This window comes from Xyrauchen texanus, chromosome 22 (genome assembly GCF_025860055.1).
Source record: "Xyrauchen texanus isolate HMW12.3.18 chromosome 22, RBS_HiC_50CHRs, whole genome shotgun sequence".
NCBI lineage: Eukaryota > Metazoa > Chordata > Actinopteri > Cypriniformes > Catostomidae > Xyrauchen > Xyrauchen texanus.
The window spans coordinates 25208287-25233839 of NC_068297.1; the positions used below are offsets into that span (position 1 = coordinate 25208287).

The window sequence follows — 25553 nt, forward strand, 5'->3', positions numbered from 1 at the left end:
TGAAATACATTGGTTGTCATTGGAACATTTTGGTGTATTTTATGTTTGATTAAGCAGTGTTGCAGTATATGTTGAAACTTTTCTATTTTACATAGTACTATACATATATTGGAGCTGTATGATGACAAATCTAAATTGACAATTATTTCCCTTGATATTGTAATTGCAGTGATTTCAATTGGAATTGTAATCTTGCTGTAAATAATCACAAACAACAAAATGTGAAAATATGATGACCCATGATTTGTTACTTGCTATATCTAACATGCTCACACGGAAAATCAACACGTTGCTTCGGAAATCTTGTGTACTCCAAAATCAACCCTGTTCTGCTGATTTACTGACAAGCTCCATCCTCCATCAGACATTTTTGCATCAAATCAAGTATGATCACATTTCTTTCTAGCACTACTGCATTGTACAATGAGCCCTTTACACAAGTTCTGATACTGTAGGAACCAGGAAGTAACCTCGTTCACGGTTCAATGTTTCACGTGATTCAGAGGTTGCATTTTCACTCTAAAATACATTTTTTACTATACTGACTGTTAGGGCACTTTTGGCTTGCTTTTGGTGCCACTCTGTGGACATTTCACTTGGAAAATTCAATACAAACTTCCAGCTTTAGCCACTGGGGATTGTAATTTGAAATTTCAGTACAGATTTCAACCTACAGTTGCTTAATTATCAGAGATCAGTATAATCTATCAAAGGCAGGTGGTATTTATGATTCTAGTGAGGATTTGATTCTTTTTTTCATTGCAGTGATCCTAGAGTGCAGATAGAGGATTCAGGGGAAGCCACCTGCATGTCTACATTACGACAGGGCCTCTTGAGCACTGGAGCGCTATTTTTACAGCAGACGAATTTTTAACGCTGATGCTACTGCTGCTGAAAGCTTGCAGATGTGTGGTGTGTGTGAAACAGCAGTTTCTGCTTGTCCTGCTCTGAAATACAAATAAATGTCCTGCAGAACGCCAAAGGTTTATAATATAGTGACTTTCTGCCATATGTTATTTAAATGACACATTACTGACCCATTCCAGATGATTTTATTTTACTTTAATAATAAAGGACTTTAGGAATACATTCCTGATCTTGTTTTGCAAACTATGGTAGTGTGCAGGATTTTTTCTTTTTGTTTTGAAGTTTCTCCCCGTATGGTTTGTATGAATCTTGAAAATCCATAAAACAAACCAAGGAATGTGGCGACTGGTAACTTTTTCTATGCATTCATTGAATGCATCTCTGCCAGACACATTTAGTCTAAACATTTTTCAATGACTGTGCCCTCATTAGTCTCCTGGAGTTTACACACTCTTCCTAGCAGTCACTTTAAATTATGCAGTCATTAAATCCGGAGCTTAGCCAACGTTTGTCTTACAATGATCGCTTTTGCTTTTCAGTTAACAAGAGTCAGAGTTAACTCAAAGTTGGGCAACTTGTATTCTTTTCAGTGCTGTAACATTGTTAGTCCTCAATGCTGATGGGGAAGTAATTTATTTTGTCCTTCAGGCTTTCTTTTGTCTTGCTTTACCATTCTAAATGCATATTATAAGTGAACCGAACTGCTAATGAACTGCTTTAATGGTGTTTTTATAGCTCTTTAATGCCATTTTTTGGAGCTTGACAGTAACTAACATAACTAACAAACAGTAACTGATTTGGATCGGGCTCGCCAGACCGATACCCGATCCGTCTAAAAGCTTCAGTATCGGAGCCGATACTGATCCAGGTATCAGATCGGTGCATTCCTAGTTACGAGACGCCATGCGAGGAGCAGACGTGTGAACTGCAAGCTCTGTGCACTTTGCTAGTTAACATTTTTAATGACATAAACCAGTGAGATTCAATACACTCTGTTCCATAACTGTTCAATGAGGACAATATGTCAAAGAATTAAAAATCCTCTGGCTCTGGAGACATTAAAAGACACTTACTTGCTCAAGTTGAGCAAGGCAGCGAGCCAGGGAGTCGATTTAGTCGGAGAAGTGTGGGAAATGCGGTGAGATGCTGAACATGTTGGCAATGCTGATGAAGGTTGTTGCTGACTTAGAGGAACTTGCTGTGATATGTCGATTGATCACTGCCATGGAAGCGAAGTTCACTGAGATGGTTACATGAGTGGGGGTATCGAGAATTATCTTGATTATCTTGAGTCATCGGAGAGGGAATTATGGAGCATGGCTGGGGAGAAATTGGAGGACATGGAGAACCATAGCCGGAGGAATAATGTCCATTTCATTGCAATTCCTGAGGGCGAAGAGGGATAAGATATGGTGAAATTCCTATTCCGAATCTGCTCGATATAGCAGGCCATAGGCTGGAAATCGAGCAAGCTCACAGGGTTCCAACTCAGAGATATGCGAAGGGAGGCAGGGCCCGATCAATTCTGGCCAAATTTCTGAGATCATCTGATAAAGATCTTGTTACGAGGCGAGGAGTAAAGGAAGGCTTTCTTGGAAAAATCACAGCATTTTCTTGTTCCCTAACTTTGCGAATTCGACAAGAGATTCAACGTGATCTATTCAAGGAATGCAAGAAACTACTGGCTCGCTGAACATTTGCTTGACTGTTTGAAGAATCTGTGTGCTTTTTTTGTGCTGGTTCCGCCTAGCGGCTGGAGCTTATTTTGTAGAGTAGCAAACATTCAGGGCAGATTTATGGATGAATCTACATGTTCTTTGTGTTTATTCCACCTATTGGCTGGAGTTTGCTGTGTAATTCTGTCTCATAAAATTTGTATATAAACACCGGACTTGAGTAATCTGATTGCAAAGTTGTCACGGGGCTCTCGTAGGCATGCATAGACTGTTTGAGTTTGGAGGGATGGACGCCAGTTGGCCCTGTCATACACTGGGTTAATGCGCACGTTTTTCTTTTTTCTGTTTGTTTTGTTCTAGCGAAAGATCAGGTTTTGATGGTCACACCAATGTCGGAATGTGGCCTTTTATATTCTTGTTTTTGACACAATCTTTTTTTCTTGTATTTCAAAGTGTCAAATGTTAACAAGAGTGGATTGTCCCTCTCCATGTGGAATGTGAATAAGGTTGGGTCACCCCATAAAAAAGGAAGGTTATTTCTCTTCTTAAGCATAATAAATATGATATAGTGTTTCTTCAAGGAACACCTTTCTCTGCAGGAAGAAATTTGGAAAGATGGCTCGAGTAAGAGTAGGGGAGTCATTACACTAAGTAAACATCTACAATTCAAATGTCTCAAACATAGTAAAGATAAATTAGGAAATTAGGGTCATTCTATTTATTTTTTGGGTGAAATTCAGGGACAAAGTCTTATTCTGGCTAATATTTACGCACCTAACTTTGATGAACAGGGCTTTTTATAGATCTTGAAGGGATTTCGCAAGCCACCGGCACCCCTCATGATATAATATCTCCTCCAAATATAATTTTAATCTTTTAATGGACTCAGTCCTTGATCATAGTGAAGCAAAAGTTCACAGGATGTGTAAAAATCTTGGTCTTACAGATATTTGGAGACTTTTGAACTCTATACAGTAGGGACTATACATTTTTATTACCAGTCCATAAGATTTACTCTAAGAGTAGATTTTATTTAAAAAAAAATGTATATATCTAATTCCCTAATTTCATCTGTTGTTGATTGCTCAATTGGAAACATTTTAGTCTCCGATCACAGCCTGTGTGTTTAGAGGTGTTGCCACATACGGAGAAATGTATGAAAATAAATCCTATAGTTGGCACTTTAACTTGTACGATACGCAATTCCCCTCGCACAGTGTTGATGTCACTCTGCTTATGTTTAATATATAATTTACCTTCTATAAATGTAATGAATGTTAACAAATTGTACATCTTTTCAAAGGTCTAAGGGTTCAACATTGATATCCGATCTCTGTTTCACGATAACAATGCTCCAGAAACGGCAATTTTGTTATTTGTAACAGGAGTACAAATGAAAACACGCAATATCAAAACGATGAATCCAGTTTGCCACAATTGGGTCAATTGTCCATGACAAGCTTTCATTGAAAAACATCCAATAGCACTTTTTGTCCATAAAAGTGATAAATCTGAGAAATATTGATATATTTTCATTATTTACATGCGATGTTGCCTGAAATTATTACCCTTCGTCGTTGTTCTTCAACAAACTATGCAATCTGAGCAGCATTCATGTTGTAAAACTGTATATTATCTTATATATTAGATTCTCGTAAACAAAATGAGCCTGTCTCCAAAGTCTATTTTTAAAAATGGGGCATAGTTTTGTTCATAATAGCAAGTAGTGCAGTCAGACTATGTGTCGTCTTGAATGACAGAGCCTTAATTTTACTCTGTACGCTTCCAGCAATTTTACAGAGAAAAAAGCTTGCAGGAACCTCATTTTATGTAAGATCATATAAAAATTTGAAACGTAAATTCTTTAGACAGGTGGCTTTGAGAACATTGTATATCTGGGTTGTCTTGTCACTTTTATTATTGTTTTTTTAGCTTATAAATACATGTTCAGCTCAAAATATTTCCATTACTATAAACTTAAGCTGCTCTAACTTAAAAAAATAACTGAAACTTGGGAAATAAAGCCCAAAGTGTCTTCTTTCAAAAGATACTACAACTGTGTCCATACTCCAAAGGGTATTCAGTAAATACAACCATTTATGTTCAGGTATGTCATTTTTATATCATGTGGTCAGTGGCGAATGATCAGACTCCGGTCGCTGCCAACTCACTTGATGCCGAAATGGCGTTTGATATGATAGAATGGGATTATCTTTTTAAGATTTTGGAAATGTTTGGGTGCGGGAATACTTTTATTGCGGGGATTAAGTTACTTTACTGACACCTGGTAGCGTTGGTTCAAACAAATGGATTGTTTTCAGATTATTTTACTCTGGATTTTGGCACCCGACATGGTTGCTCTCTTTCCCCCTTATTGTTCTGTCTTGCCCTGGAACATTAGCAGCTGAGATATGATTTTCCAGGGGTGGTGCCAGGAGGCGTGGCACATAAGCTTTGATGCTATTTTATTATTAGTCTCCGAACCTACCAGATCTATGCCTTGCCTTCACAGAATTATTCATTCCTTTTCTAAGTTCTCAGGATACAGAGTGAATTGGTCTAAATCTGAAGCTTTGGCTCTAACAGCGTACTGCCCGGTAACTGCTTTTCAGCCAGTATTATATACTGCTTTAAAGTATTTAGTTTTTTTATTCCCAGCAAATTTGTGTGATTTAGTTAGTTAATTTTTACCCTTTAATAAAAAGGGTTTAGATCCATGTGGGCTTCATTTAATTTTCCTATGATTGGGAAGGTTAATGTTAATTGTATTCCAAAATTCAACTACCTGCTACAATCTCTCCCTATAGATGTCCCTCTCTAGCATAGTGAAGTCCTTCATTTGGAATGTAAACGTCCCGGATTACATTTCTGCAAATTGCATAGGCCGATTGAAAAAGGTGAGCTAGGCCTACCCAAGATTTTGTTTTATTATTATTTTGAATGTAATATTTAAATATATATATTTTAAAATATTTAAAAATCCTTAAAACAAGATACATTTACCTGAGAAGCAGCATATAAGATATTTAGACTTGCTTTTAGAGCAAATATCTTGAATATGAGTATATTTTTTCTTTACTGCACTGGTAGAAGTATAACCAAGTGAAAATGTACACTTATCAAAATTCACTTATATTTAAGACACATTCTCTTAAAGCAAGTCTAAATATCTTATGTTGCTTCTCAAGTATATGTATTTGTTTTAAGGATTTTTAGACAATTTTAAACGGAAAACAAGACAAAACACTTGATAACAATAGAATTTTTTGCAGTGACATTTTTAATGAATAAAACTGTAAAATCCAAGTAGGTTCCCCCCCTTTTAATTCAGTGAACGTCATTTAGAGGTATTTTTAAAAGAAGTCATTTTGTCCTTGTTATTGTTAGTAAGCACATTTAATACAATCTTTTAAGTCAGGCACAAGCTGAATAGTCAGTTAAGAGCTATGATTAATCGTTGCAATAATCGTCCGAATAGTTGAATAATCGTTCCAATAATCGATAGATTAATCTATTATCAAAATAATCGTTTGTTGCAGCCCTAGTTTGGAGTGACATGAGTGTGACTAAATAATGACAGAACTTTCATTTTTAGGCAAACTATATCTTGAAGTCTTGGAATATTTCTTGAAACCAATAAGCAAATATGGTATTGCGAATATTTTCTGTTAAAAGCTGACCTCTGAAGCTAGTTTTGTAGAGAGGGGAAGCAGGTTGTGGTCAGTCCAAACACTGTCATGCACTGAGCTCCTTTAAAGACATAAGAGGATTACTTTGAAGTGGTGATTGGAGGGCAAAAGGTCCCTTAAGACAAATGTGTCTACGAAGACAAATGGACCTACCTTATATCTACTGATGAGCTTTCAAGAGACCGTATTCACTTTTAAACAGTGATTTGATCATTTCAGTTTTCGAATTTGTAAAATATGATTACACTCTGTTCAATTGTGTTGTTTAAATGGGATTTTTCTGGCCTGAATAGGTCACAGAAATTAATAAATTAATAGTGAATATACATTTTTGGAATGCTCTGCTTGAATATATTTAATTAGCTAAATATTGCTCTTGTTTAGAGTAACTTGCTCACATGCTGTAGTGAAGTTAGATTTGTGAGCGTATCATTCAGTTGAGTTTGTTATTTTCAGTAAATCTTTAGGCCAGTTTACAAATCAGTCAGAATAAATCACTTGAGTCAGAGCGAGTCTGCATTAAAATGAATTATATATACAAACCTTTATCACATTATCACAAACGCCTGGAGAGGTCATGAAAAAGTCATGGAAATTAATTGGATGAAAAATGCTGGAATCCTTTTTATAGTTTCTCAGATGGACTTTGACACAGTCAAATGTGTAGTTGTGATGCAGAGCTTTCTCCTTCTTTGCCTGTCTCTCTCTTTCATTATAGGCCTACACACACACACACGCAATGTAGACTATAATGTTTTGGTGACATTAACTGTCAAAAAGTGTTGTCTACAGAGTTACAGTTTGTATTGTTTTTCTGCGTGGAAAATTATTATTACTTTAAGTGTGTCTACGAGAGTTTTAACCTTGCTAGTGGTCTAGAGTTACTTCTGTTTTTGTGGAGCACTTAGCTGTCTTTAGGGAGAGTGTGTTTGTTTGACACTGGTTGCTCTGGGCATTCCCGTGACACTACTAGAGAACAGTCTTAATAAAACCTGTTTAAATTAATAGAGCACATTATTCAGCCTTGTGCCATTGTGCTTTTAGTAACAGATTTCTACTAAATTATTTATTTCCACTTTTCTAGAATGTATCTCAGTCAATTATTATTTTTCAGTTCATTCGCTTTTTAATTGTAAAACTGATGACAGAGTAGCTTAGTAAAGCCTTGACTAGTCTGTAGTCTGGTAGTCTGGTAAAGCCAAGCCTCGTTTGTAGTCCAGTAAAGCCCAGATAGAGTTTTAGCATATAGTAAAACCTAGCACTGCCTCCTTTATAGGCTAGGAAAGCCCAGCCTAGTCTGTTGGCTGGTAAAGACCAGTATTGTCTGTCTGTGGCCTAGTAAATCCCATTTTAGTATGTAGTCTAATGAAACTCAGAACAGACAAGTTTGTATGATAGTAAAGCCCAGTCAATGGCTGTAGTTTATTAAAGCCCAGACAAAGCTTTCGCTTTGTAAAGCCTAGCACAGCCTAATCTCTAGGCTTGTAAAGACCAGTATCGCCTGCAGTTTCGTAAAGTTCAGATAAAGACTTATCATGATAAAGCTCAGTACAGCCTAGTACAGTAGCCTGGTAAAGCCCAGTCTAGTCTGTAGCCTGGTAAATCCAGTTTAGTCTGTAGCCTAGTAAACACTATCCTAGTATGTGATCTAGTAAAGCCCAGCACAAAATAGTTTGTTGGCTAGTACAGCCAGTCGTAGTCTGTAGCCTTGTAAAGCCCAGATAAAGCTTTAGCCTACTGTAGTAAAGCCCTGCAGAGCCAAATCTGTAGATTAGTAAAGCTCAGCCTTGTCTGTATTCTAGTAAAGCCCAGATTAATCTTTAGCCTAGTAAAGCCCAGCCTAGTTTGTAGGCTAGTACAGCTTAGTAAAGCTCAAGCTATCCTGTAGTCTAACAAAGCAGCCTAGTAAAGCCCAGCCTAGTCTGTAGTAACAATAAAACCACTTGACTTGACTTGACTTGAGTTCAGCCCAGCCTAGCTCGGTTCTTACTATCAGGCTGCAGGGCTCCAGAGGGGGAGGAATGTGTACTAGATTCTTGTCATGTGTTTTTAAATGAGTTGCAGCTTTTCTGTTTCTCTCCTCTTGTGTCTGAAGTTTGTTTGCTGAGTGGGCTGTCTAGCTGTGCCATGTGGCTTCTGCAGCCTGCATCATTTTTTGGACCATTTTCACTAGAGGTGGGGGAAAGCAAATTTTCAGCGATGCATCGTGATTTTTTTCTCAAATGATTCTAAATTGATTCTCAAAAGAATCTGAATCTATTCTGAGTTCAGTTTAAACCGCGGCAGCACAGTGGCATGCGCCAAAGACAGATACAGAAACAAAGACGTGCGTTAAGCGCCTATGCTAAAAAACGCGCACAAACACGACTATTTGATGACTAAGTGTATCAAACACATGACCATTTGTGCCCAAATTAAGCTACAATCCCAAAATTCTTTCACAAACCCATGCACATAGCAAATGGGAGAGTTTATTTGTGATAACATACTAACAAAGAACATGAAAGACGAGCTTGCACCTGTTATTGCACTGATTTGCACACAATGGGGAAAAAACAGCAGAAAATAATGAGACAGTGGTTCGTGAGACATGGGTGATGTTTTCTTTTTCCAATGCCTTTCTCTACTCTTGTGTGCTCTACATTTCATTGGCTTTTTGTGCACACCTGATAATAAGGGTTTGAAATCCATCATAAGATTTGCAATGGGGGTCACGTGATCTACTCACAGGAAAACAGATGGAAGATACTTGATACATTTCTGAAGCAACAACCGCTTTACTATCACCTGTGCAGGTAAGGAGAGAAGCAGCAGACAGCTGCACTCTCATAGAAGTAGATATACTGTATCTACTGTATATACTGATATATCTCTTATCCTGGACCAGCAACATTCAATTGTGGTTATATTTAAAAATGTAAAGAAATAGGCATGACATAGATTAATAAAAAACAAATTAAATACTATTAAATGATTTACAATGCTTTAAACCAAAAACTAAAAATATACATTATATAATCAGTTGAAGTAATAGTATTTATTGTGTTTTGATTGAGAATAACTTGATTTTTTAATTTCTTGATAGATTTTTGTAAGGTTATAAAGAAAGAAACTGACATTTTTTGATATTCTTTAAAACTATAGAACTATTTATTTAATCTTGTGGATATTCCATGTTTTGTTCACCACTCGTACTGAATTTAAAAGGCCAGTTTATGTAATGTGATTCATTCTGATTTTTTAAATAAGCTTTTAAATTAAAAAGCTGAAAGGGAAAATAGAAAATAGAATTTTGAAAAAATTGAAAAAAGAAATTTGAGGGCATTGAGAATCATTTTGTAATCGAATTGCTACCCTTCGATTTTAATTTTAACAGTGAAGATTCACACATTTTCACTAACTCTAATTTCGAACTTGCAACGTAGGCTCCGTATAGTGGCCAATGCGTTGGTTTGCATTTACAGTATAGTTCTGCGTTGGGGTGTCTGCGTCATTCTGTGAGTACACAGCCAAAATGCTAACTATATGTTTCATAAATAAGCAAAAGCAATGTAATTTCTGGATTCAAATGTATTTATTAAATTATTGTAGCATCAAAAATTAGTTCATAGTATGTGAACATGTTGAAATGTAGAGGCTACAAATCATTTATTATACATGTATACATTGCATGTATACAGGCAATATAACCAACTCTTACCAGGTGCATTTTAATTTGTTGACAAAATATTGTTCCGTGTCCCTATGAAATATGATTATTTACTGTACACTACAGTCAAACATACGGCCAAAAACATTATTTCACTCGCATATCAAATTAATATCAAGTAAAAGCTTTTAGAGTTTATAAGTTGTAAACTGATATCTTTTGTCACGTTTCACTTTTAACCTCATGACACAAACGGAATAAACAAAATAAATTTAAAAAACTTGTAATGGTCCAAATACAATGTGATATGATGCATAGGTATTTTTTTCTTTCTCCGATTTGGAATGCCCAATTTCCAGTGCGCTCTAAGTCCTCGTGGTGGCATACTGACTCTCCTCAATCCGGGTGGCGGAGGATGAATCTCAGTTGCCTCCGCATCTTAGATAGTCAATCCGTGCATCTTATCACGTGGATGGTTGAGCGCATTACGGTGGAGACATAGCACGTGTGGTGGCTTCACGCTATTCTATGCAGCAACACACCACGTGCCCCACCGAGAGTGAACCACATTATAGCGACCATGAGGAGGTTACCCCATGTGACTCTACCGTCCCTAGCAACCGGGCCAATTTGGCTGCTTAAGAGACCTGCCTGGAGTCACTCGGCATGCTCTGGATCGAACTCGTGACTCCAGGGGTGGTGGTCAGAGCCTTTACTCTCTGAGCAACCCAGGTGATGCATAGATATTCAAATAAACTTGGATAAAATGCAACGCACTACCTCAGATACCCTTGTTACCATCCTGGGAGTGGTCTCTGGTTAACGTGGACCAATCACAGCTGTTGTGGTCTGCATCGACGCGACACCCAGTTACATTTTTGAAGAGGTGCGTGTCAGGCTATGGCATAGCTTGTGCCTTAGGTTTGAAACAGAAGTATAAATCGGCCTTAATGCAGATCACTCTGTACAATCTGCTGCTGTGTAGTACACTCACACACCCATCCACCCCATTCAGCCCAACTATTAAGAGACCCCAGTAATGGGAGAGAGCCGTATTTTACATTGCTTAAAATTCCCATTTTTTGCAACAACCCATGACTGGGAAAAGGCTATTCTTGTTCCTGAATGGCAGCGACAACTCAGTTATAGTGCACTGGAATAGCTTTGTGTACATTCAGGCAAGCAATTACGTGGCCATTTCAGAAAAACAACTAAACCAATAGAAAATCATCTATTGTTAGGAGTCATTTTTATAATTAAACTTTAAATATTACTGATACTAAAAATAAAATTGCCTTCTTACTTTTGTTTAGCCTCAGATATGCTGCTCAAAGATCAGAAATTGCGTGCTTTTAATACTATGCATTTTAAAATGTGGTTTTGTCCATTTCACCTCTCCGTTGTTCAATGCGCATTGTGTAAAATTGACAGTTTTATGGCTTATTATTGATTTGTCTGGTGTTTTTAACATAGCTTTGAAGACAACAGACTGTAAATATGCTAAAATAGGTGCTTATAAGAAAAAATTGTTGCTAGATTTGGCGCCATGAAGTTTGCGATGTTCATGGCATCATGTCTTAATAAAACAGTTTAGCAAAAAACGCAAATGTCCTGTCTTGTGACTTAAAGTTTGCAAATTATTTGAGTACATGTATATATTACTCTTTGGAACTGACCAGAGTAATATTGATACTAACTGCTAATATTGTCTGTTAAAACAGCTGCTTTAACAAGACATAAAAAAACCGAAATTAATACAGCATTATTCATTTTCGAGCTTCAAGGAAGCTGACTTTAGTTTTTTAGTTTCTTAAATATGATATTATATTGCATATGTTATTTTTTTTAATCCAAAAAGAATCACATTTCTTAATTCTTGACTCGTGAAGAGGAATTGGAATTGGAACAATGGTTGAATTCCTTACGATTTCCATCCCTATATTGACTGCAAATCAATATACAGAATGTGAAGCTCATGTGTTCCTCCTCCTTATAGTTAAACAGTAAAACAGTAGAGTAGCAAAGCCTACTTGCAAACAACAGTACTCAGAGATAATAAATCATGTCAGCTTTCCCTAAATAGTCATTTCTAGCCCTGATACTTAAGGGGACAAGTCTCTGTCTGGCCCTTGGTACGAGAGTAGGCTTAAATACTGGCGAACAACCAAATCCAACCCTCTCCCACTGCTCAGAAACATCTGTTCAACCAGACATGAAATTGAGATGCATTTCAGTGGAATTTCTGGTGTTCTTAATCATTCGAGAAGTAGACTGGATAGTGAAATAAAGACCTTTATCTGAAAACTTACATGTCAATAAAAGTTTACTTCTTCCATAATTGACATCCATCTATAGGGAAGGCATTTAACCTATGTTCTTGAAGAGCTACAGTTGAGGAGATTGTAATGCTTGAATAAAAACTGGTGGAATCCGGTAGACTTTCATTTCAAAGAGGGACCAAGCCATATCTAGGACTACAATATTGTGTTTTTTTTTTTGGGTGCATGCTAATGACTTGAGCCATTATGCTAACAACAAAAACACTCTGATCCACCTAGAAATCATAGTGGCAAATTTTGCATGGGCAAGCGCTCACATTTTCTTCAGAAAACATTGCTAAATATGTATATTTAATGCATTTTTTGCTGGGACAATTTGTTATTTGTTTTAATGCATCTATATTGTAAAAACACAAAAATACCAAAGATATTGGTGCTTATACTTGATACTGTTATTGACATGTTTGGTGTGAAAAAGGGCATATACTGTATGCCGTTCTCACACAAGCACTTATTTAGTGCTGGATGTTGATGATGATAATAATAATACAAACTCATTTAGTGCTGGACACCATACTGCTAACACCACATTCTTTGCATGAAGATAAATTAAGCTCCTATTCAGGTTTGAACTGAGACAAATTAGACACTTGAGAGTGCGAGCACACCCATGCCTTTAACACATGACTGGACCACAGAGGGTGGAGTTTATTCCCTGTCTAGTATCAAACTGCACCATAATAACACACCCCACTCTCATGCTTCTCACTCACAAAGACTACAGTGGTGTCACAAATCACGCATAAAGAAAAAAGCGGCCCATAACTGCACCAATCATCTCCCCTGTCCGTAACATTTGTTTGTCTAACAAAAACATCTGGTGCCTCTGTGAAACCTGGATGTTAATCAGCCCCCTTTCCCCATGGAATTGTATAATTGCATAGCAGACAGCCTTTTTTAGCCCAAGTTCAACTGTGTTTGGACTGTTTTTGTCTGGTTTCGGAAGATTAAGGTGGGACATGTAATAAAGTGACACCAGACAGGAGCCAGGCACGTGCCTTTGTTCTTCACGGTGGGTGGTACTGGCATCTAGATTCAGACCAGAAGGCATGTAGTGAGAGGAAGTAAAAGTGAATTGAGATTAAGTCCAAATATGCCACAATTGTTTTTGTTTTTTCAGTTTGAGGTAGTGTAAATGGAGGGGGAGGGTGTGTACGCTAGACATGCCGTCATGAAATAGTTTAAATCTGAGAACAATTTGGGCATTAAAATGTGACTGGAATTTGAATGCCCAATAATCGCGGACAACCGCGGTTAGATCAAATAACCTTGATCAGATGGTTATTTAATAATTGTGACAGGCCTTTTTAAAACATTGTGTAATTTAGCACAAGTGTGGCAAGTCTTTGTTTGGGTGAAGTCTGGCTTTACCTGGGCCAGACTGCAGATTAGAGCCTTGCTTTGGTCTTTGGTCTTTGGTCGGTCGTTTTTTGCACCCATGGCCGGTTGTGGTAGGGCTCTTTCTCAGATGGTGGTAAGCAGGGCTTACACCCATATGATTTTGGTGTATATGACTGAGGTGGTCAAAGAATAGTTTCCAATAGAATAGGAACGCAATATAATAAAAAAAAGATATAAAAATAAAATGCTTCTTTTGTTTTTGCTGCTTAACTTACCATGTCTTCCATGTTGCAGTTTTCTGTTTTACTGTCTGAAGTGTCCTGAAATTGTAATTCAATTTGAACAAGAAGCAGGCAGATTTACTCAGAAACCAAAAACAGCATAAAATCCATCTTTCACAAAATTACCTCTCAAGAAAACTAGTTGCACCATGTCTCGCTTTTAACCATCTTGCACAGGAGCACAATGTTATTTATATGCAGTGTCAAGTTAAATTAAACTTAGAGTCTCGACTGTTAACTGTTAAGACTTATCGAGACACCTGCATTCTGTTCTATTCACAATCATACAGTACAAGTTGTACACCAAAGTGTAATATTTAGGATTAGCAGTTTGTTCAAAACCTAACCCTAAGTATGGGCAATGGTAATAGTGATGCTACTTTTATATCAAGCACCACTATAAATTTAGTCATTTTACATTTTCTTTAAATACACTTCTTTTAAAAGTGCTTTTCCTTATGTGAAGCATTTCTTCATTGGTTTGTGTATTGTTGCATATGTCAGGAGAAAGTTCCTCCCATTTGGCTCATGGTGTGAATCTTCCCTGGAGTTCCATAAATCAGGGTCACTGCTGCCTGGCTGTGTGATGAGCTCTGAAACCTGGTCTTCTCCTGCCAGCATGGGGAATATAGAGGGGCACAACCACCCCAGCTGTGGCCTGGCACGTTTAAAGGTGCTGCTCTCCAGACTGGAGTAAGACAGATGGTACCTGGCCTCATATTGACTTGAAGGGCCCTATTTTACTGTGCTAGGAGAGTCATCAAACCTTTTGATTCTGTAATGTTTTGGCATCTGTTATGCATTAGTTAGCAGGAATAAAGCAAAGTGTACATCATGTGCAGCGTGGTGCTATTTGGAAAGCTGCTGCATCCACGCCAGCACAGAATAATGACACCAAGTCAGAACTAAGGAATGTCTAATTTCGGTGGCAGATGCAGCGTCTCCCATTATCACCTTGGTGACATAAAATATGAAGTTGTGAAGCTTTTGTGCTTTTGAAGACAGAACAGAATAAAGAAACTAAGGCAAAACATAATTATGTTAAAGCGACCATATTTTGCACTTTGGTAGCATTTTATTTTTAACCCCTCTGTAGGGCTGGGCGAGAAAACAATATCGATATATATCACAATAAAGAAAATCCACGATAAGCTTTTGAGGAATTTTCAATATTTACTGCGTGTCACTAAAACACAAGCAGTTCAGCTTTCTCAGGCTGCGTTTCCACTGGGGCAGACGAAATCCTCTCAAAGGCGCTTACAGCGCTAGGAGAGAGCTTGCTCCGAACCGCTACCAGTCCTATGATCCACCTTGCGAACATGACACTCTGCTTTCATAGGAGTTATTTGAAAACGCTCTCAGCTTCGCTCACAATGCGCCAGTGGTAACGTAGGGTCAGACTGGACGAACTTGCTAATGCTAGCTGCCTTGCTAATGATTAGGCTACATCGGACACCTGATTGATTCCATCCGCACCACAAGACTTCATGAAAACGGTTGCGCCGTTGAAAGAAAGTGCAATGTGTAAATGTATATCGTGATAAATATTGATATCGAACAATATGAAAAAGATTATCGTGATAACAATTTTGGCCATATTGCCTAGCCCTACCCCTTTGTAATCCATTCATTATGTTTGCCAAGGTTTCTTGCAGTGATATTTTAGCTGTACTCATTAAACAGGCTGTTTTTGCTACTGTACCTTTAAGAATAATATAATGTGAGCGAGTGGAGTTTTCACTTTTGTTCATCAGGGCCAAGTTTTTCAATACTGAATAGTCGTTAATATGTACAATTTGCCATTCATGTTATAGGAGATGCATGTAGTAGAAGGTAACTTTGATGCTGCAACAAGCTCCTTTAAGGAAGAACAATAATTTTTTATTAGATTTGCAAAAGCTTGCAGTTTATGGCACTGAATTAAAACAAAATAAAAAATTCTACTGTTTGAAGCAGATTGTGATAATGTGATTATTTAAATGAGCTACTACTTGTTGCATGTCATACCACAGTAATTTATAAAATAAGTAAAAAACAAAACAAATCGACCATTCGAAGAAAACCATTCCACCCAAAAATAATTTTAACCAAAATGCATCAGTTCTCATCAGGCACCCATCAGCCTGCGCTGGCCTGCATAAAGTTGAATACACCTATTGAAACATACGCAGTTAATTGTGTGAACTACTCCAAAATAAAACTGATGTTTACATTACTGCGCTAACATAATGCAATCTTTTAGTTTCCAAATAAGAAATATGTTTTGTGAGGGGAGGGGGCCTCCAATATAAATTTTGCATAGGGCCTCTTAATGTCTAGAACCATCCACGCTCGTAACGCTTGCTCCTCTGCAGCTCCCAAGGGACCATACAAATAAGACACTAGTACAGGGGATATAGAGTATGGAGATTTTAGGAGGGTTTGATTCTGGCTCAAGCCTTGCGTGCCTCTTTTTTTTCTCTCTCTCTCCATATTAAGCAGTTTGCCCATTCAGTACGAGTGACTTACATAGCCTGGGTTGAGCCCTTGCTGAGATTGATTATATTCATGGCGAACTCATGTGTCTCCACACACTTTTGTTACAATCCCTTCTTTGGATTGTAGCTTTCTGTTTTTGTTCTTTCTCTATTTTGCAGATTGGTAGTGGCAGAGTTAAGAAGTTGATGAGCCCCTGAATAGTCCTGATAGTATTCACCTAACTGAACAAAACAGTTTGGTGAATACATGTTTAAACATTAGCTTCCACTCAGCTGACAAGCAATGAAAGTAGCTATGTGGTTAGCTAGTTAGCTATGAGCTCGTTATCACAGAGAGTAAAAGATGGACCAGCATTGCATCTCACCAACTAGGTAACAACGTAGGGTGAAATCAACACTCAACAGGCGCAATTCACCACCACACCGTTGTCTGCTGAGCTGCAAAAAGATGCTCTGATGTTTACCTTTCAATCTGCTATGTTACTGACTGCACTGGCAAACCATAGCTGGCTAACAGCAAACATGTGATAAACATGAGTGACATAGTTTTCAGGGACAGGGTTAATGTTATATTAGTTATATTGAAAATGGAAAATTATGGGGTCATTGTTTATTAACTTTGCATTATGTATTTCACAAACTAGTAAGCAACTTACCGAGAAGACACCGTTTAACTCTGCACCACTTAAATCTCCTGTCCTGTCTGCAGAGCCGCAGTTCAGAGTCAGAGTCCCTTTGTTTTTGGCGTGATTTGTAAATTACATTTGTTAAATGCTTTATTTAGACTATTTGGTGGATGTTGGTTGCTCACATTGATTTTGTCAGCCAAATGAGTACATACTTGGTTCATTGCACTATTGTTTTGAAGATTTGTATCTGCCGTTGTTTTGGAGATACACGTTGAATTTTTTTGAGTAAATTATTTTCTTATAATAAGAAAAGTTTGTTTGGAAAGTGTTACTTACGCAGTTTCAGCTTTAAGGGGAGGACCACAGTGGCAGTTAGATTATTTCGTGATCTTTTGGATTAAACAGAAAGGATTTTGTGGCTGTATTATTGATGCTTTTTTTGCTGTTCGTGTTCCCATGGTAGGCTTAAGTAATTTGTTCCCTTTTAGGAGAAGTTGAGCTCATGGTAATTTGTTTGTTATTTTTGTGCGGTGACTGTGGGTAGAGCAGTTGTCTCGGGAGCACATCCTTTGCAAGGGATGGTCGCCAGCTTGCTGGTTGCTTTTACTGTGCTATTGGGATTTAGTGCATAAGTATCCCCCACCAGTAACTGAAGACTAGTGTAAAGTTAGTTAGGATGGGGGAACCTTATTTTTTACTTAATCCCTCCTGTTTTGGCCTTTATGATTACTTTATCTGCTGTTTGAGGATAACTTGTGTAATTTTCATATTATGGCTAACTTGATACAAGATTTCATTTATTTGCCATCTGAAGCATTGCTTGAGTCATGTACAAAAGATCTGTTATTGAAAATGGCTGAGCATTATGAGATTGAAGTAGGCGACAAACGATTAAAAGACCCCGTTAAAGAAATACTCATAGCTAATCTAATGAATAGTGGTGTACTTTTGGCCAGAGAGTCAGGGCAAGCAGTTACTAAAATAACTTGTCCTCCCTCTGGATGTTCGGCGTGTTCTTTAGCGTTTGAGCAGCAAGAGAAACTTTTAATGTTGCAGCTTGAACGAGAACGTATGACGTTAGAACTTGTACGTGAAAAGCGTTCTGTGCCCACTCAAATGGCTACTTCTATAAATGAGCATAAAGTTAACACCACTGCGGAAGCTGCTGCAATCCTGATGAGTATGTTTTGACTCATAAGCATAGTTTTGGTGAGTCTCGTAAAAGTAAAGAGCTGTATTGTCTTAACTGATTGTATGACACATAAGAATGCTGGTTTGGTTTGGAACTGCTGCCATGGTAAAGACGTTGGAAAAACGACTGTCCTGTGCTTATGTCTGAAGGTAAATATTCAATTACTTCTATGCAAATTAAGCCCGCTATGCTCGTGGCGCCCGTAACAACTAGTTCTGTTAAGTCTTCCTGTGAATGTCGTGAACGCTGTTAGAGTCTTTGAGTATGCTCCATTTATTACAAATGGTTATGTGTCTTTGGAAGTGACAAAGAGATTCCAGGAGTCAATCCCTTCTTTGGTTTGTAGCTTTCCGTTTTTGTTTATCTGTTTTGCAGATTGGTAGTGGTAGAGTTAAGAAATTGATGAGCCCCATTGATTAGTCCTGTCAGGATTCACCTGTGCTGAGGTTTCCACTGGCTTTAAAACCGGATTTCTGCCAGTCTTCAAGAGCCTCTCCTCGATTCAGACTTGTGTTACCTCTTTTGTTACCAGTTATTCTATGTTATTACTTTTTCTTTTTAATTAATTATACTTCGATCAAGATATCCAACGTGTAGTCTCCCTTATTGTTGTGGCTTATGAGCCGGCCGTGACACTTTGCTCTTGGCAAATGCTTTCATTCTTAAAGCCAAAGCCACTCCCTTCTCCTCCCTCTACTCGTCATTGGCTCCCAAGGGACCGTATGAGTAAGATGCGAGATGATGGGATATAGAGTGCAGAGAATTTAGGAAGGTTTTTTGCCAGCTCAAGCCTTGCATTCCTTCTTTATAGCATATCAAATGGCTTCACCTGAAATTAATGATCTGGGCCCGACAAGTGGCGCACATGATATGTTCATGTTGGGCAGAGATAAAGGGGATGGTATAGTGCTGGGCTCTCATTAGTGAAACATGTATGCACTAAGGTGAGGCACTTGCTGTCCCCCATCCCACCCCGATGGTGGGAAACAGGACAAAGGGCCTCTGAGATGAAATTGCTTGTGTGTTAGTGCCAGTCAGTAAATTTTCTTCCTAGGAATGAAACTTCATGTTGCCATTTCGGCACACATGACCAACTAACGTTCAGTCCTTTATCCATGTTTGACAAGGTTCAAGCTAGAGAAAGCCCTGACACTGAAATAAGGAGAGAGGTGATCACTGTTTTGACTCCTTTACGCTTTGCTTCTGATGCTGCCTTTTCAAGAATTGCACGTTTTGACTTGACAATTCTCCCTATTCAGTGAGAGTTCCGGTCTGAAGTGTGCTGTGCTTGTTAAAAATACCATGCCACAAATTGGCACTGAGGTCACCAAGATTTCTGCCCAGGAAATTTGCAGGTATATGGATGGCCAGGAGTCAGTGGAATGACACACCTTGCTAACATTGTCAGGAATGCACTTTTTGCATTCCACAGTAACTGGGTAGCTAGCCCTGTTTTTACTGTATTTGACGCCATGCTAGTAGATTGCAATGTCACTATGAAGATTTTAGGCTTAAACAGCCCTCTTGGTTTCCCCCCCTTTGCAAGCTGGGAATGAGCTTGTGGCATGACACAGGACATTTAGATGCCTGTTTTGACCCCTTGCCAGAGAACTGTCATGTCACAACACAAATTTAAAACCTTAAAGCAAGGCATTTATTCTGGATAGACCCTTTGGGGCGTATTTTTTCTTCATTTCCAAGACAATGCTCTCGCCATTGAATGCCGGGAACGAGGACACTGTTTTCAGTTTTTGCTGTTCGCCATGCCAGAACTCAGCCCCAGCACGACTGACGGACCTCGTAGTTGCTGCACAAGGCCCAAAAACGTGTTCACATAAGTGAGCAAAAGTCCAGCTGAGCTGAATCTGTTACACTGAGCTTCAGTAGAATAGGGTTTACTCTAGTGTCAGTGTGCCAGGACAGGGGAATGGAGATTCCACACTCAATCAGTTATGAGGAATTGGGAGCTATTCAGGAAGCCAAACCTGTTTACCTCTCCTGATATCAATTATCATAACCTCTAGTACTCCATGACAGTAAGCTCCACCAGGTTTAAATGTCTTGGCACACAGATCGCCAGTGAAACATAAATATGCATTTCACCTATCAGCTCACTACATCAAGTATTGTGTAAGACAAAAACAGTAATTTTACCTGGATGACTAATAATGAATAAGAATTACCATGAATATAGTGATAGAATAGTTTCATTTTGTGTAAGCCCCATCCTATGGCTCAGCACTGGAATGTTGCAAGATTCATCAGATCCTGCCAAAGTTGATGATGGCTGGGGGGAGGAGCTTACCCCAAAAGGAAATTGGAACCTAAATTAAAACTTATACCCCCAAAGAAAGATCAGAATCAAGCAATGAAACTAGAAACAACAACCAGGTCTTCAGAAAGTAAGGAACAAATCTGAAATGGAAAGAATAAAAAGAAAGATATTAACAGAGGCTGGTATATGACTGACAAATATACTACTTTTGAGAATTGCTGAGGCCCTGTGACTGGGTAAGCATTGTTTGTGCAGTGTCTTTGCAGAAGGGTAAACGGTGCATACGTTTGAGCCCTACGATAAGCGTGAACATTGTGCAATACCCTGCCTAGCCAAAGTATAACCAACGTTTTGAGTTTGAGCCCTACGATGAGGGCAATGTTGATTGTGCAATAAATTTTGCCAAAAAATAAACAACTTTTGCTTTTGAATCCCACGATAAGGGTGATTGTTATTTGTGCAATACCTCTCCAAAGCATAACCCATGGTCCAACGGCCACTGGTCACAGATAGTACAGTAGTACAGCTGTATATGCTCATAAAAGCTCATTCTACGAGGAGGATGGCCTCCTCCTGGTCATGGGCAAAGGGCGTGTCTCTAAAATAACTATGTCTGGCTGCAGGTTTGGCTTCCTCTGACAGCTTTTCCATGTTTTACATCCTGCATGTATCTTTCCTCATCTCCCATGTATTCATAGAGGAAGTTGGTTGATCAAGGCTGACCAACTTTTTAATTTCTGTATTACAATAAAAACTTGGTCTCTCTATTCCCACTGGTGTGAATGAGAGGATGTGTGCAGTGTTTCTTTACCCTGTTGGCTAGTGCCATTGTGCCAAAGCCCTTGGCCAGGCGATCGCTCTGCTCCCCTCCTTCCCACTAACTGAGAATATATGTTGAAGCATTGCTCCACTACCCAGAATGGCTAGTGTCTATGTCTTGGCATCGAATCATTGGTTAATTGTTCCCACCTTCCTTCCTTTTTCAATATGAAGGGGTGGCCACAGAAATGCTTTTTATGCTTTTGGCATTGCACATTATTGCTATGGGGTGGTGATATACGGCTCCCATAGCTTCAGCTTCTGACGCACCATCAAATGTACCTTTTTGAAAGTAAACGTCTCTGCTACTCACATAACCTTGATTCTCTGAAAGGAGGGAATGACATGCGGCATGTCACAGCTACTAATTTTTCACCGTTATGAGACGAGAGGTACTCTAGTCATTAGAGTTGCATAGCATGAAATTTGGAGTGATTCCCTCACATTGTGTAGAGGGTTGCACTTTGAGATAAAGATCAATCTTGGAATTTAAGAATCTATCAAGATCGTTCAAATAAAGATTGTGATGCATCGGAAAATCTATATTTTTACCCACTGTACAAGGGAGGAAGCTTTGCATTGTGAACATAGCAGATCAAACATTTTTATTTCAGAAGAGCAAGGGAAAATCCTGTTTTCCATGACATGTCCAATCACTTCTGAAAAATTAAAATGTTCAGTGTTATCAGTTCCTCTGCAAATGAGAGAGAGAGAGAAAGAATAACTTGAAAACCCATCAGCCTGATTTGATTGGCACAATTGGCACAGATTCAGCTCATCAGCATCTACTACGTCTTATTCAGTGGACACTGAGAGACAGAGCTGTGCTAAAGTACAGTGGATATAAAAAGTTTACACACCCCTGTTTTTGCACTTTTAATGTAAAAATTACAATCTTTGCAATGTCACTGAAAACCAAAGTGACACATTTTAGAGAAACAATTTTAAATATTACAATAACCTAACTGCATAAGTGTGCACATCCCTGAACTAATACTTAGTTGAAGCACCCTTTGATTTTTATTACAGCACTCATTAATAACTTTACATATTTTATTACAAACACCGTCTGTTTGGATAAGAGTCTATTAGCTTGGCACATCTTGACTTGGGAATATTTCCCACTCTTCTTTGCAAAAACATTCCAGATCTGTCAAATTGCGAGCGCATCTCCTGTGTATGGCCCTTTTCAGGCCCCCCCACATATTTTCTATAGGATTCAGGTCTGGGCTCTGGCTGGGCCATTTCAAAACATTTATCTATTTTTGCTGAAGCCATTCTTTTGTTGATTTGGATGTGTGCTTTGGATCATTGTCATGCAGAAAGGTGAAAGATCTCTTCATTTCAGCTTTCTAGCAGATGCCAGAAGGTTCTGTTCCAAAAATTGACTGGTACTTGGAACTACTCATGATTCCCTCCACTTTCATTAAAGCCCCAGTTCCAGCTGAAGAAAAGCAGCCCCAAAGCATGATGCTGCCACCACCATGCTTCACCGTGGGTATGATGTTCTTTTGCCGATGTGCTCTTTTTTTTTTTTGCGCCAAACAAATTAACAAATACAATTTTGGGAAAAAAGTTCAATCTTGGCCTCATCAGAAGATAGCCCAATTTTCCACATGGTTTTGGGAGACTGGATGTAGGTTTTTGCAAAGTTTAGTATTTATATTTTGCCCCATATCCCAGACAGATGAAGAATATGGGAGATAGTTGTCACATGTAGGGAGAACCAATACTTGTCAGAAAGAGCTGCATCTCCTTTAATGTAGCCATAGGCCTCTTGACAGCCTCCCTGATCAGTTTTCTCTTTGTCTTCTCATCACTTTTGGAGGGATGTCCTGTTCTTGATAATGTCACTGGTGTTCCATACTTTCTCCACTTGTTGATGACCGTCTTCACTGTTTTCTGTGGTAGATCTAAATGCCTTGGAATTTTATTTTGTAGCACGTAAGTGATACCTTTCAACAATGAAATCACGTTGATGCTTTGTAAGCTCTTTGTGGCACTTGTAGTAGCGTGCAACCAAGAAGATGTCCTAAATCCTACAAGAACAGCTGAGATTTATTTTGAGTTAATCAGAGTCACTTCAGGTGAAGACAGGCGTGTACTATTTCAGATGAGCTTGATGATTGGTTGATTCTGAACACAGCCACATACCCAATTATAAAAGGGTGTGCACACATATACAGTTAAGTTATTCAAAGTTTTTTCTATGAAATGTGTCACTTTGGTTTTCAGTGGCATTGCATAGGTTGTCATTTTTACATTAAAGGTGCAAAAAGTCTGATATGATTTATCTTTGAACTTTGTTGCTGTTTTAACAGGGGTGTGTATAATTTTTTATATCCACTGTATGTTTTATTCTTCAGACCTCTGCTGGCTGTTTGTTTTAACTTTTTTTTGTTTTATTTTTTTTGCTCTTTAGTAGGGATGTAACGATATCAAAATCTCACGGTACGATACAATTTCGATATTGACCTCACGGTACGATATTTATTGCGATATTGTGGAAAAGCTCACGGTATTGTTAAATAGCTCACGATAGTGTTTGTGATGATAATAGCGAAAAAATACTGAGATTTATTCTGCTTTTGCCAGTCAACAGGCAATGTATTGTTGTATTTATGGATCATGACAACATAAAACGCTGATCACATAGTGCTTTTAAAGTGCAAGTTGTAGTCAGGAACATCAATATTCTGTATAGTAATATTTGGTTGCATAACTGATTCTTCTGTGCAATGTTCAAGTTAAGAAGCAACTAGAACAATTGTAAACAATAGGGAATTCCCTTTAAGTGCAAACAAAGATCAAGTTAAGTCAGGTTTATGCGTAACGCAAATAAAAGCAGCCTTTTAAAACTGGTATTTAGGAACATGACTTAAACTTAAATAAAATAGTCAGTCAAAAAGCCTTTTAAAAAACACTGACCTATCATTTAGCTTATGTTCACGTTTTTCATCAGAAAGATCAAAATAGTCCATTGTCTGTCCACCACCACCTCTCCTTTTGCGTTTTTTGACACGATCGAAACCAAAATGTTTCCAGACATCTGATTTAAAAGCTGCAGGGGCTGGCACAATCTCAACTTCGGGTTGTTGTTTTCATCCTTACAAGTATCGCTGTCGGCCCTGCTGGCTTGCTGTGAGCTTGTGTGGACAGCGTGTAGCGTGCAATCCTATTGGCTTAACAACGGTTGTTGTGACGACGCAGCGCAAAGGATCATGGTCTATGTAGTTAACAATGATTTGTTCCGCGGGACTGTGTTTAATCCTCTTGCTTTTTGACGGACACCTGTCCTTTTAATATTGTAACCCAACCACGACGATATCGAGACACGTTTACCACCGCGATAGCGCGATATCGTCAATATCGTTACATCCCTACTCTTTAGTAGCTTTTTAAAAAAAAAAATTACTTTCCTTTTTAAAGAAATAGTTAACCCCAAAATAATAATTTGCACACCCTCACGTCTTTCCAAACCAATATCAATGTATTCATATGGAACACAAAAGATGTTTAGCAGAATGTTTACTCTGCTCCTTTCCATACAGTGAAAGTAAATAGTGACCAGGGGCTGTCAAGCTCCAAAACTGATGATAAGGCACCATAACAGCATCAAAAAAGTAGTCCATACAACTTGTGCGCTATATTTCAAGTCTATTTAAGCCATAAGATAGCTTTATTAAAATGTAAAATTTTTATTGGCTGAAATTCTTCCCATCTGGTGTAGCTCTCAAATCTCAATTTTGTGTACATTTAATATATGGCTTGTCAAGACACGCCACCTCATTTTGAAAATGATCATAAAACGATTTTGGTCTTGAAACATCATGTTTGAAAGTTCAATAACTGAACATTTTTGGTTGAAATAGACTATTCCTTTAGCAGCGATTCAATGGCTGCAGAGTATAAATCAGAAATTTTACAGAATACCTTAAAAACATTTTAACATTTAAGAAGTGCTATAATTGGGCAATAATACATAGGCCTAAAAATGTTTTTTATTTTTTGGTAATTTATTAATTTAATGTTTTGTTTTTGTTCTGGTAATTTATAAAAAAAATTTGATTGGGAATTTTATATTTTTAATTTAATGTTGTTGTTTTTTTTTTTACAGCTAGCAATTTATTTACGTAATTGATCAAACCCAGATAATGCTGCCGATATGTTTAAAAAATAAGATATACAAATTATTTAATTTAGCCTTGGGCTAATGTTAGTGTTCTAATAAAGCACATTGTAGCTTTTCTTCTAGTATTGTGTATTTCTTTTTCATTTAATACACCTTCTGCATGGAAGGTTGTGATATTAAAAAGCAT

At 38.0% G+C, this 25553-nt stretch overlaps 1 protein-coding gene across 4 annotated transcripts in view; it reads left to right on the forward strand.

Annotated features, from left to right (window-relative positions):
• The window catches only part of LOC127662778 (arf-GAP with SH3 domain, ANK repeat and PH domain-containing protein 2-like), a 112477-nt gene that overhangs the window by 12357 nt on the left and 74567 nt on the right, over positions 1–25553 (forward strand). The gene's annotated exons all lie outside the window — the stretch shown is intronic.